General features: G+C 38.8%; 1 protein-coding gene across 1 annotated transcript in view; it reads right to left on the bottom strand.

The window, feature by feature from the left end:
- Window positions 1-12,820, bottom strand: part of tet2 (tet methylcytosine dioxygenase 2) — a 30,070-nt gene extending 17,250 nt beyond the window's left edge. Inside the window, exon 1 of the mRNA XM_080880815.1 lies at window positions 12,399-12,820. The gene's annotated coding sequence lies outside the window, so the exon portion shown is untranslated. The remainder of the gene's footprint in view (window positions 1-12,398) is intronic.
- Between the last annotated feature and the right edge of the window lie 1,434 nt (window positions 12,821-14,254).

Raw genomic sequence — 14,254 nt, 5'->3', positions numbered from 1 at the left:
CATGCTCTGTGAACTGTCTCGTAAAAAGGAAAGATATGATTTTTCTTTTTTTAAATTGTAATATCTTCTAACTGACCCATTGCTTCACTATTGCAATGTTGTTTCCTCTTCTTTTAGCCACAAGTATTGATACTGAGTAGATTTTAAAACATTTGAAAGCAATGATAGCATGCAAATTGAAATCCAATTTTTTTCATTTTGTGTATAAGATGACTTTGGCTAACTGGACTTGACTTCAGTTTTGCTGCACATGAGAATATGTGACAACATATTCTGAAGAATGTCTGAAGTATTTTTGAAACTTCTAACAGCTGTATATAATAATGACTCTGAAATATTGCCCTCCAAGGTGCCCTCCAAGGTGCTCAGGAACTTTTACTCGTGCACCATAGAGAGCATCCTGGCGGGAAACATCTTAACCTGGTTCGGGAACAGCACCATGCAGGACAGACGAGCTCTACAGAGGGTTGTGCGGTCAGCTGAGCGCACCATCCGCTCCGAGCTCCCTGACCTGCACTCAATCTACAGCAGGCGGTGCTGGACCAAGGCCAGGAAGATCGTGAAGGACCTCAGCCATCCCAACAACAGACTGTTCTCTCTGTTGAGGTCAGGAAAGCGATTCCGCTCCCTGAAGACCAACACAGAGAGACTGAGGAGGAGCTTCTTCCCGCAGGCGATACGGTCTCTCAATCACACCACCACACAGTACTGACCCACACATATGGTTCTTACACACACACTGGACTTTCTGGACATTGTTTTTGCACAACACTGGTCACTATATTCTTCATTTCCAGTTAATACTTGTACAGCTGCTGTTATTGTGTATATATTTATTTATATTTAGATTTCTTCATACATTCTTATATAGTTCTATATTGTGTATTGTGTATTTTGTTGTACAGTTATTTTATTTTCAACTTTAATTTATATATTTTATCTTATTCCTTCCCAGTTAAATTTACCCTTCATTCTAATTTGTGTTGTACAGTTATTTCATTTTTAACCTTAATTTATATTTTATTCCTTCCTAGTTAAATTTACCCTTTTTAATTTTTCATATTTATTTCCTATCTTATTCATAGCCTTTTCCTTTTTTGTTTTCTTTAGGACACGAGCAGTTGTCCAAGCATTTCACTACATATCGTACTGTGTATGACTGTGTACGTGACAAAATTTGAATTTGAATTTGAATTTGATATTGTATATGTTATAGCTATAGCAATTTATGCCTATATCATTGCACAGGACAGCCAGCCATTAAAATATTTAGTTTCCTCTTATGCATATTTTTTAGGTGGATGGTTTAACTCAAATTTCCACATAATTGCAGAAACATGAGATTTCCCTGCAAAAAAACTGCATGGTAGCGTGATGATAAATGTTACTTACATTTAATGTTATTTGATCAGAGTGCGGCCAGTTAGATGGGTCAGACTATAGGCAGCTCAACCGTGAGTGAAATCTCATCCTTAGCAACGCTTTATCGGGGTAATTAGGTCAGATGACTTGCATTCTACAGCGATCAAATCCCTGATGTAAATATAGAGCCGAACTTGCTGTTCTACAAACCCAACGACCTCTAGCACCTCAGCATTCCAGCTGACAATGTAAACAAGCAGTTATTTTCCACTTATATGCAAACAATCTTTTTTCTTTTTTTTTTTAACTCCAAGCTTGAAATTCATCTAAGGTTACTAAAGTTTTTGCAGAAATATCATACTCTCAATCTTATTATTATTTGTTATGGGTTATTTTGGGTCTACTTTTTAATTTATCAGGCATCTCACACTTGTGATTTATGTCACATGGCTTGCTCACACAGCGTGTACAATGCACATCCCACGGTGATTTATGCTTTGTCCCTCTCATTCTTTCTATCAGTCTGAACAACATATGACACTTTTTTTTAAAAATAAGAAACAAAGGGCCCCCCTGCGTCTGCAGTCAGAAGGCATTTTAATGTTTTCAGTGCTTCTATCTTGTTGCTACACATGAAGGGAGCTTAACGAAACTGGCATCTACACTCAGATGGGGCACAAACCTATCTAAACATTTTAAACAGTAAAGTAAAATCAGGGTCGAAAACCTAGATAAAAGTAAACCTCGTGTACTTGTCGGACCTTTGTTGCCATATTTCAGTTTCCTGATTTCGACACAGCTGAAACCAATACCTAAAACCACCTTTTGTTACACACTTTGGTCTCTTTATAGACTGTGAGGTACTGGCCTGTTACTTAGCCTGTTACGATAACGTTGTTTGTGTTCACATACAAATAAGCACATTTACACCACACTACATACTAAGTACATTTGAGTTGTTAGAATGTAGCACTGTTTCAGGTTGGTGTAGAGAATGGACCTTTAGAAAGTCTTTTCTGCTAATGCATCTGTCTAATGTTTGGCAGATAGAAAGTTTCTGTTAAGGGTGATCTTTTGAGCTGGTTATAGAGCAGATGCAGATACATGTGAAGGTTATTACAAGGAATGCAGAGGCTTGAGGCTGTGAGTTGCTGATGGGACACATATTGGTTCCATTAATGGCAACAAAGGTTGCTGCAAGGCTTTGCTGCATGGGGGTAGCAACTGACTTTGAATGGTACAACTTCAGGTCTATTTTCTTTTTTCCTCAGCACAGCATTTACCTGTTGATACTGTATATGGCCTAATGACAAAATTGTGATGTACGGATGTCTGTATCACATGGCATCCTGGAGTGAGAGATCTGTTTTTTTTTTTTTTTGTTTTTTTTAATTCTCGGTTTCTCACCCCTGAGTAATTAACCACAACCAGGGCAACAGTGGAGGTAAAATCCGGTTATCGAGGGGATCATTCATGATGAATAAATTACTCATGCTCACATATGACACGCTTACCTTTAAATATGACACAAAACTGTCTCTACGTTACACTTTTCTAAAGTTCACTTTGATGGGGAATTTACATCGATGCATAAATGCAAAGACATGTAAATAAAAGCATAATCCTTTTGTTTTTTTTTAACGGAATCTTAAGCCAAGATTATTAGATCAAATCAAACACATAGATGGCATAAACTTCTGTTTGTAATTTCTTGGCCAGAGAGCCTCCTCCCCATCCATATGAAGAAGGGATCTGTACGATCTACATTGTTCTTGATGTCTAATGCAAGGCAGATGTGGCATACTTGTGGAGATTCCTAATGCAGTCTTTGTGCTGTCACAGCTTATTGTCTCGTTGCCTTTTTTGGTTATATTTAAACATAACTACCTAACTATAGTTTTATTTGAGAGAGTAAAATTTAAACTAATCAAACTTAGTGTAATTCTTTTGAACTGTAAGATGTTGTTTCCTACATTCAGTTCATGTAGCAAACCAGTCCTCTAATCTAATGTATGCTATATAGTACAGATATACACAGGACAAATCAGGTTATATGTGTTCTGCAGAAATGTCATAGACATGCAAAAACAAGCAAACAAAAACAAATGAAAAGTAAGTCTGTAGCATGCAGCATTCATGAGATGGTTAATCATGCTGAAACTGATGACTGTAATTGATGCAAGATAGTAGACTTCCAGTGAATGCTAATTGAACAGCAAAGCCATAAACGCTATATCTTAATATCTAAATATTTAAAAACCCGAACACACACTTGAAGTTAATGTCAGTCAGTTTTTAAAATCACTGTTTTTGGCAAAGGGCAAACATTATGTATTATTTATTTAAATATGTACACTACCTGACACTACTTAGGCACATCGTTTACTTTAGATGAGCCCGAAATCATCTAGCTGGAATATATGCAAATGGATAGACAAGTAAAACCGGAACGATGTACAATACCGATTCAGTTAACTTCTCCCCAAGGGAAAAATACAAACTTAGAGAGGGAAAAGATTAATGGATATCATCTGCATGGCCATTCATAATTATAATCACTCTCACTGCTAATTCAAGACCAATTCAAACACTCATTTTTTTGAACTTTTTTTTTTTTGCTGATGGGTGAGGTTTTATGTCTTGACTCTTTTTTCCAGAGAAACTGTGTTCCCCTTATATTAGACCCAAAGCATTTAATAGATATTATTATTTGTAATTCTTTTACTGGGTCTAATTGTGGGTTAAGTCTGAGGAGTAGCTGATGATTTGTTTCTTGTGGTTGACAGTGTCATGAGTAACTCAAGTTGTTTGTTGAAGGTGTTAAACCCCATCTTTGAACATTTCTGATACAACTAGTTCAGCTGGTATTCTGGGAATATGACAAACGCATGCAAAACATTGTGTGGGCATGTTTTACTTTTGTCTTCCATTTGACTCACATTGGGCCTGAGTAAACTATTTTTACTGTTGTTAATTTTGCTTCAAATGTAATTGTAGTCCGGACATTTTTTAATATGTGTATGTATTTGAGTTAGACTTTATTTAGACCCTTTTCTAAACACTTTGTTAAGGTGTGATTGGCAGCAGTTACAGTCTTGAGTGTTTTTGAGTAAGATGCAACAAACTTTGCACCATTTGGGGAATTCTTTCTTTTCAGATCTGTGAAGGTCATGAAGGTTTAATGGGTACTGTCAGTAGAGAGAGATTCTAGTTCTCTACAGGTATACTTAATTTGATTCAAGTGAGGTGTCTGACTGAGCTGGAAAAACTTGAATCTGTTCATCAGGCCATACAATCTTGTTTCTCCAAGTCTGAGAGCAACATCAACTGAAATTTCAAGTTGGATTTAATGAGAATTTTGTCACCAGTGACTCAGCAATAAAGCGCAGATATTCAATATTCATGCCCACAGAGTCAGTTGGATTGCTATAAGTTTTTTCCATTTTCACACAGTGGCGCTCAGTCAGAGTAACAATGAGATTCTTGGTCATCCTTCACTGTTCTTGCTCTGAATATTTTCAAAGTGCACTGTATTAATTTTTAGCTACTGGGTTGATTCAGTATTAACCAAATGGTCAGCTGCCCATGATAATAGACAATAAGGTCACAGATCATGTAAATTATCTCTCACACCTCAAGAATGAATTAACAAGTATAGTCATTGCAAACACTATATTGTTTTATGGCAGCCATTCAGGAATCAGCAGTCATGTACTCTGCCTTGTGTTATTTGTGGCCACCAATAGCAAGTGTCACAATATTTTCCTTAAAAGCTGCATGCTTTTTTTTAATACAAGAGTCTGTACTCATTCAGACCAAATCTGTTCACCCACAGCCTTCCCTCCAACAACGTTTCACTAAGACATTGTCTTTGACGTTGTTTACCTTGACCTCAGCATTGAATATTTCCCCCAGAGCAGTCAATCCTGAAAGTTGCAGTTGAACTTGATGTCACTCCAAAAACTTTTTTAGCCTTTATTTTTCCAGTTTAGTCACCACGTGTGCTACAAAGAATCCTTACTGGGCTCTGAGGCTGACACATAGTGTCTAAATCTTTTTTGCCATCAAGCTGGATCACATGGACACTGAAGACATTGGCTTCTGAGCGTACAAACCCATTGACCTGCGCCCAACCCCTCACAGTGCTACACTCTTCCTTCCAGAGGGCTTGTCTCTATTTTCTCTCTCCAGCCCTTTGTCTATGCAACAGTCAATATATCTGACTAACTTGATGAACTGCACAAAGAGCAAAAGTTAATTTCTGAGTGCATGGTAGCCACGGCAATGTCCTATGAGCGCTTCAAAGCCCATCTGGGCTAACCATTACCCTAGCATGGCTGACTGCAGAAGAGGTTGCATTGCTGTGGTGCACACGTGTTCTTTATGGGTTGATCCTGCCAGTAATTCAACTGTGCCACATATTCAGAGGCCTACATTTGTATCTGTGTCAATCAGCACATTTAAAGGTCAAGTTTAGATATGTTGTTTAAAATGGAAATACCAAATTATGTTAAAGTGAAATTATTCATGATGTTTGAAGTTTAGAATCATCTAATCTTAGAATTGAGAAATTCTATTGTTTTTCAAAAATAACTGCTTACTTTAAATGATGAAATGACAAAAAAAGTAGCAATACTATAAGTGTTTAGAAACTAGGGAGAACAACTGTTCACATTTGACCAATGATTACTCTGGACTTGCAAGCTGGTCAGTTTAGCTCCTAGACACATTTACTCTTTTAACCATGCTGGTTTAATATGTGCAGAACATAGTTTAGCATTTTCTTGTTAAAACAACAAAAGCCTTCTTTGAAAAAAGACAGATTTTGGATCATGCAATGCGCTTCTCTGGAACCTATCTACCATTTAGCATTCATGGTTTCTTTTCTCTATGAAGTCATTTGCTTCCCCTATCCCAACATTTCTGAAAGTTTTCTTTAAACCCATTCATCAGTTTTGCTATCTATTATGGCATCTTATCACTATTTCTAGTTTCATAGATTTAAATGATATAAAAATCATTCAATTTTGTTTTTATTAATATATAGCAATTTTTTGTAAAAAGTTGCAAATGTTAACTTCTAAGTGACTTTCCACTTAATTTTTTAAAATTCATATCCACTATAATTTAGCATGATCCATAAAGCCTAGAAGGCTTCTAGACTGTTTGCAGTATTCAAATCCAGACCAGTTTGTGGATGAACAGGAAGCAGAGGTGGACAGTAAACAGAGCAAATTATTATTGGAGGGAAAGTATGCCACACAAACACGGGGGCAAAGGGATCGTAGGTGGATATCAGTGCAAATTTCAGTTTCATTGAAGTTTGTGTTTTCTTTTCTTTGTCATGACAAACTAAGGCAAGTTTGGCAACAGGTTCTTTCGTTTTACTTTAATAAATGTGTAGCCAAAAATATATCACAGGAGGGTTAACAGTCATTTTGCCTGAGAAACATTTCTACGTGCTCTCTAGTTTTCTGGAAAGCTTTTGAGATGATCCCTCATTGGTTTCTAAGCAGCCTGACCTAAGCTGCTGTTTTCTAAGCTCCTTCTTTACCTTCACTCAGTAGGAGGCACGTGACTCATTGAATGGGAATCACAAATCCTTCTGAGAGGAATATTTTTGTGTATGGAGTATGGGTTGTATGAATCATATATGTCATCCCACACCTCAAGAATGAATTGCTAAGTATAGCCTCTGTAAACAGTGTATTGTTTCAGTGTTTACATAAATATTTCATTAAATTATGGCAGTCCATTACTTAAATACTGCAATTTGTTTTGCAGGCAAGAGTTTGTATTCTTTCAGGACAAGAGTTGAAGTCATACTTGCAACCTTTCCTATCATAAACAAGTGGATGAAGCCCAGTTCAGTTATCACTGGGCACTATGGCTCAGAAAGATTCCAACTGCTGCAATTGTACATTCCACTTAGGAAACCTAATATTAAGCCACAGCCACTCTAACTCCCCAGAACTGGTTAGTGATGTCACTGAAAGCCTCTGGTAGGGTTACACTTTTAATAGCAGTCTTGGCCAGCTGTCTACTTTTATGCTTCTTGTGTAGACCACAGGGGGCCTTTATAGTGACAGCTCGCAGCACTAAAATGGTTCATATCTAACATCCATTTTAGAAGAGGGCAAGTAGTAATCAAAAGCAACTGTTTTAACCATTTTGGACCTCCTTTAGATTGTGCTATAATGACAAAGCTTTGCAGATTTTGATAGTTTCCGCACTTTTAACCCTTAAAAAATAAAATTATAAAAAAAAACAAAAGATGCAATTTGACAGGCAAATTCTTTTCCAATAAATAGTTCTGAATTAAACCTCCACTTTTTGGTTGATTTCATTTAACTGGAAGTGAGCAATGATGGGGAATGTGAGTGGTGGTATAGTGGTGTGTTGGTTTTCCCAATTTCACACAGGCCAAAGGTCTGGATTTTCCGTTAATTGGTGATTATAAATTGGCCACTAGTGTGGATGATTAAAGTATGTATGCATAAGGTTTATCAAGTTTTCTCCATCATTTTCAGGAGTTATTGTTTCCTGGTTTTGCTTTTATCTGCAAAGATTTTCATGTCACGCATTAAGAGATGCCATGTGCATGTTTTAATTGCTAGGCTTCTCTTGCTAATAATAGTAACAAAAATGCTAAGTACTACATTGCAACTTGGTGCTCTAAATTGATTAATGAATGTGTCCAGGAAATATTTAATGAATAATCCAATTAACCATGCAGGACTGTGCAATGGAGACATTACTGTGGACTACACTGTGTCCTCCACGGTATCTGCGCCCATGTGATGGCTTTGTAAGCTGTAATCACAAAAAAAGCTTACGGCACGTTTAAGGCCTCTTTAGTCTCCGGACTTGATGCTATTAGAATTGCACGAGAGCAATGTAGAATGGCACAAAGAAAAAGACCTGCTCACAGTCTCGCCACAGTCTCAGGCAAACCGACAGTGACTGAAGTGACTTTTGAATTTCTTTTTCTATTCTTAACTTCTGTCAGCGCAACCAGCGACAACAGTATTTAAGAAGATCATCCAAGCGTAGGAGGAGCGGCCTGGTGAGAAGCGGGAAGAGATGCTATTCGCTTAGGGGTGGTTACATAACATCTCACTTGCCTTCCTCGCTGCAGAATGCCGGGATAGTGTTTGTAAACAGAACGGCCATGTGCGTGTTCACGTGGAGGAAGCTTTTGAGTCCCTGCCCTCTCTGTCTCACCCCTGAGGTAAACCCTGACATCGATATATGCTCACAGGGCCAGCAACCCTCTCTCCGGGCCTGTGCCACTCAAACGCAGTCTTATCTCTCTCAATCGATAATTAAACGTCAACTTGGCTAACGGCGCACCGCTTCGTAGTAGGAGGCTATGAGTCATATTTATAGCATATGTTGGTTATGAATATCTTTTTTTTCTTTTTTACCTCAGACCGGATCATAATTACTTTAACAAGTTAGGGCCATCTGGTTTGGTGGTCTTATTAGTGACATATTTTTTTGATCTGGCTTCAGTTAATAGACATTGTCTTACATAATGCAGTTTATGTTCAATCAATAGTAAAAGTAAAACAAACACCATACTAAAAAAATGGCAAAGCTCTACAGGTTTCACTGATGCTAAAACAATGTGAACATTTTTGCAGCAGTAAGTCAAAACACACTTCATGATAAATTGCATCCAACTGTAAATTCACTGTCACTCATTTGAACATTAAGATATGTTCAAATGAGTGACAGCGTTCTCACAGAGTGATCCCACTGTTGAAGCATCTGATAGTGGCTTGCTGCTACTCCCTTGCTCTCTATAGGAAAACAAAACCCCAGCAGCAGACAAAAGGGAAATCAATATTGCAGAAATCAATACAACACTCAGTATCTCGCCATTTTGTCTTAGGAAAGCAGCTGAGCTATGGCCAGCCAGGTGTAGTGCAATCTAAAATGTCTAGCCTGCCACTGGACCTGTTCTGTGTCATTTCTGAAATGGCTCCTGGTTGGAAAAATAATACATGGGTTGGATAGGGCAGGGTCAGAGGTGAGGGCTTGGGTAAAGGCTTGCGTATTTTAAGTAGACAGCATTGTTGTGGAATGCTATGGCAACTGGACATTCTTCCCAAAGGTGATATTGTGTTTGCCCTAGGAGTGACATAAAGGGAACTTAAGACCATGACGAACTAGCAGTCCACCCGTGAGGCTTTATCTGTAGGTGTGGATAGATGAGAGAAGCTATGTGCATGTGATTGATCTATATGGCCCTTCCCCCACTCAGCCCCCTGTAGCCCTATTAATGCTTTCATGCCTTTTCAGCTGCTGATGTAACAGCAGCAATGCAGAGAAATATAAAACTGCAAAACTATTAGATGGTGGTTGTTTTTTATTTCTGTTATTATGTAGCATTAGTTGTGCAGGTCAGGATTAGCACATGTAAATCCTTTGCACAGTCCAGCTGAACAGAAAGAGAAACATGGGATAGATCCACATTGTTTTTGTTATACTTAGCATCCACACTAGTGCACATTCTTGGATGTTGTGAAAGCTTGCTGACCCAGTTTTAGTTTGAAAACTTGAAGGGTCAGTTGCATAAAGCTGACACAACCCCTGTATATCCACAAAGGTGGTACTTTTATTTTATACATTTCAATAGCGGCTTATGCATTTTACATTTGCGTATATAAACACTCCATTGCAAGTTATTGAACATGGCAATAGCTTGAAATTCAGTCACACACAGCAGATGACTAGAAAAGATATACATACCAGACATAAATGATATTTTTGTATGGTGGTCTGAGCACCGGAATTGCAAACAGAATAAAAACAAAATGGAAAGTCAACTAAGTGCAGATATAGCCACAAGTTATAACATCAGACAACTGAGATTAATAGTGCACTCTCATAGCAAGAAATGAGGTGGGTTCATTTCTGTTCATCAAAGTACAATGTCTGGTATTTCAAATGACACACTAAGCATTATCTGCAGTCTGTTAGTTTATGTGGGGCAATGGGATCACCGTACACACTTACACACACAAAGGCTTGGCTCACCTGATCTCATGCAGTCACAACATTCTTTATGAATGCTACAGAGAGCACTCTTGCTTAAGAACTTTTGTTGATGCTACACAGCCAGTGACCGTGCTCATCGTGTCAAAACACAGGCATGGTATTGCGCAAGAGGTGTATACCACTACTGCTGGTTTTAAACTCTGTGACTTAAATAGTATCTTCTTCTACTAGCACCAGATATGTTTTTAAAAGTTGTACCACAGTGCAGGAACTGCATGGCCTGCATCGACAATCAAAGGAAAAAAAATACAACTTTGTAACCAAAACTTAGTAAATGTCTTTAGTAATTTGACAAGGAGCTTCACTGTCTATTTAACCTCTTTTAATCTTGCCCTTATGGATCACTAATAGTCAGTGTCTGAAAACTTTCGTGTTGATTTAAAGATAAAAACCGAAGCACAAGTTCTTCAGATAGCCTTGTTAAAGTGTGATGCCAAATTAAATGTCAGTCATTAGTCTCCATCTTCCTTTTGTTTAATTTGTACCCTGAGGCCACATGGCTATCTGACGACTGCAGTTAGCGCAATACACAAGCCTAGCATGGAAGCCTCCGAAATATTTTTGTTATACTAATGAGCCATTCAGATGTTAATCTTAGGTGAATTCACATACACAAGCAGAAACAACAAATAATTATGCATTTGATAATTAATAGGAGACTTGGCGTCCTATAATAAAGCTCAATTTACATGTATTTAAAACTATGAGGATTTATACATGATCGTGTTACTGCTATCATTCTGTTATTGTACTTCTGTTAATTTGCGATTCATACAAGGCAACATAGCTGTTTTTTTATTTCAATTCCTTTAAAATAATGACATTTCATACACCCTGAAAGTCACAGGCACAATCTGCATTGTGTTGTCAATAATCTTTATGTCAGCAGCTAGATCCAAAACCTACAACACCCTGTTAGCTGTGACAGCTTACTCCTTGTAATGCATTAAAATAGACAAAATAGTCTTGCGAAGTCACCAAGTTGGTCAGTTTTTTAGAATTGATGTTTGTTGTTGCTCCCTGATAACAACCTTGTGTTTAGTGTCAACTTCTAAAGGAAGTAAGGGAAATCTCCAGAATTACCAGTCTTGTTTGCCCACTTAATGGTGCAGTTGGATTGAATTTCATTTCCTTCATAGCTTTCTGACCTTGTCCACCTACACTACGCTCTGCCACCACAATTCTATTCTCCTTTGCTTCTCCTTGGGATTTGCCTTTGTGTCTGCTCGTCATTCAGTGGTGAAAGCAATGAAAGCTGATTCATATACACAAAGCCAGAAGCTATTTCAGCTCTGCTGCCATGCAGACTCTGTGCACTTACTACTGGACATGCTTAGGTTGGACTTTTACTCTCCTACTGAAGGCTGAACAGAATAAAAATGCACATATACATCAGTGAGAAAGGATGGGGTAAACCAAAGTGGATAACTACCTAAATCTGAATCCATATTGAATTAAAAAAAAAAAAAAGACAATACAATCATAATTATGATTTTGTAATAGTTGTCAATAACACATAAATGCTGCAAATGTGTTTTGACAAATAGGAAGTCACTTATACAAAAATGTTTGTTATATTACATATTGAATACATTTTTAATGTGTTTAGGAAAAAGCCAGGGTTGAATAGTAAAGGTAGTGTCACACAGGCATTTAAATTATGCTTTTAAAAAAAACTAACTCCTGAACAAGTCCACTGTTTTCTATAATGTATTCAAATGCAGCAAGAAGCACACACAGGAAAACACAACTGCTGTCTTTCAGTTTTAGCTGGCACAAAAAAAGAGAGAATTTGTCAGCCATGTTGGAGTAGCTTTATCTCATATCCCCCCCTTATTATGTTGGCTCTTGCTTTTTACGATGTGGGGCATCTGCTGTACTTCATCTGACTAAATACCACCAAAAACACACACAAGGTTACAGGGGGGAAAGGGCTAAACGGATTATTAAGGTGCCGAGCCAGTTCTCACCTGCCTTTCACGTCCCTCCACTTTGTAGAAATTCCAACAAACCGTCTGGATCTCCTCTTTAACAAATCCTAAAGGCAGCCATCTTGCCTCCTTCTGTTCTTCTATGAAACAGACTATCCTCCACATCAATATTCATGGAAACCAGTCTGACGTCGGCTCTCATCATCAGGAGAAGCCCGGGTGTCGCTGTTTGGCAGCCTCAGAAGCACACTCATATGTGACTCCCGTAAGGCAGCAGAGGTACAGAAATTGGAAACGATGCTGTTTGGAGGTCAGGAGGAAGAGCCTTGCTTTGGTGTCTACCTCAAATAATTACAAAATCACCTTCTTGCTGAGACCTTCCCACACAAAGAGGCAGATTTCCTTCCCCCCTATGCTCCCTCCTTTTTCTTCTTTCCTCAGCCGTACACAATAGTGAACACTAGGATTGCCCTGAAGAACTGGAGTGGATCCGGATTCTGGGTTTGAGACAGAGTATACTTTTCTGTTGAATATTGCACTGGTTTCAGCTATCTGACTGTGGCAGTGTAGAAAATGTCTCCACCCACTTCCTTTTTTTTTCAGACAGGAAGCCAAGTGACTAAGGGGTTTTTTCCCTCCCTTTTTCAGTTTATCTCTTTCTTTTTCTGTCATAGCTTGCAGAAATTTCCCTCAAGTGTAAGAGCACTCCCTTTTTGAGAACACTGCAGAAACAACAACATGTGGCCAGTTATGGAGTCCAATCGGTAGAGCAATGAATTTCCAACTGCTGTTGGAAATTCATTCTAGTCTGCCGACTGGTTCATTTTTAGAGTGACTTGTAAGACAAGTCTGCGGGCAGCATACTTTGCTTCATGTGTCTGCCAAGACCCACCTCCTGTTGACACTCACCACGTGGGCCTGAAAAAAGAGAGCAGTGTGAGAGGGAAAGGGGATCAGAGTGATTTAAAAGAGAAATTCAGCCCTGGAATGTTGCTGAGTTAACACAAGTTAGAAGTGTTAGGAAGGTGGCAAATATTAATAAATGGTCTGTATTTATATAGCGCTTTACTAGTCCCTAAGGACCCAAAACCGCTTTACACATCCAGTCATCCACCCATTCACACACAGATTCACACACTGGTGATGGCAAGCTACATTGTAGCCACAGCCACCCTGGGGCGCACTGACAGAGGCGAGGCTGCCGGACACTGGCGCCACTGGGCCCTCTGACCACCACCGGTAGGCAAAGGGTGAAGTGTCTTGCCCAAGGACACAATGACCGAGACCGGGGCTCGAACCGGCAACCTTCCGATTACAAGGCGAACTCCCAACTCTTGAGCCACGATCGCCCCGTGGCGACTTCAACTGCTGTTTTTGTCATAGGATTCTGAAAGGTAGCCGCAACTTGCATGTGTGTATGTTTGTCTGTTTGGTGTTAAACTGCTAAAGGTAATCTCATAAATCTCACCAATGATGATAGCATTAGGAAGGATTATCGGTTGTCAGGGAAAAGTGTGTTAGTGTTTCTCTTTTTCTTCGAGGAATAAAGCAAATCCAAATGAATGAAGGCCTTATCACCTCAACCTTACTTTTTTAACATAAGCCGATTTGTCCATTTGGCCACATAAGAAAGGCCAACTAACTAGTTACCAGGTGGATCTTGTCTTAAAATAATCTGCTATTATCTGTACTGCAGGCTTAAGACCCCACCTCTTTCCCCACAGTCCCTGCCTAGCTGCAATGACATTTGTTGACTCAATACTTTCAGGCTCAGCAGAGAAAAGGAGATTTGTTTTTACACACACTGGGGGGAGGGGAAGACGCAGCGTGAGAAGAAGGAGAAGTCACTGTAGACTGCAGCACGGATCCAAACGGACCTTGTTCTCAACGTTAGC

This window comes from Rhamphochromis sp. 'chilingali', assembly GCF_963969265.1.
Source record: "Rhamphochromis sp. 'chilingali' genome assembly, chromosome: 4".
In the NCBI taxonomy this organism is placed as follows: Eukaryota; Metazoa; Chordata; class Actinopteri; order Cichliformes; family Cichlidae; genus Rhamphochromis; species Rhamphochromis sp. 'chilingali'.
The sequence above is the reverse complement of the archived record's forward strand: the minus strand, read 5'-3'. Positions and strand labels throughout refer to the sequence as shown.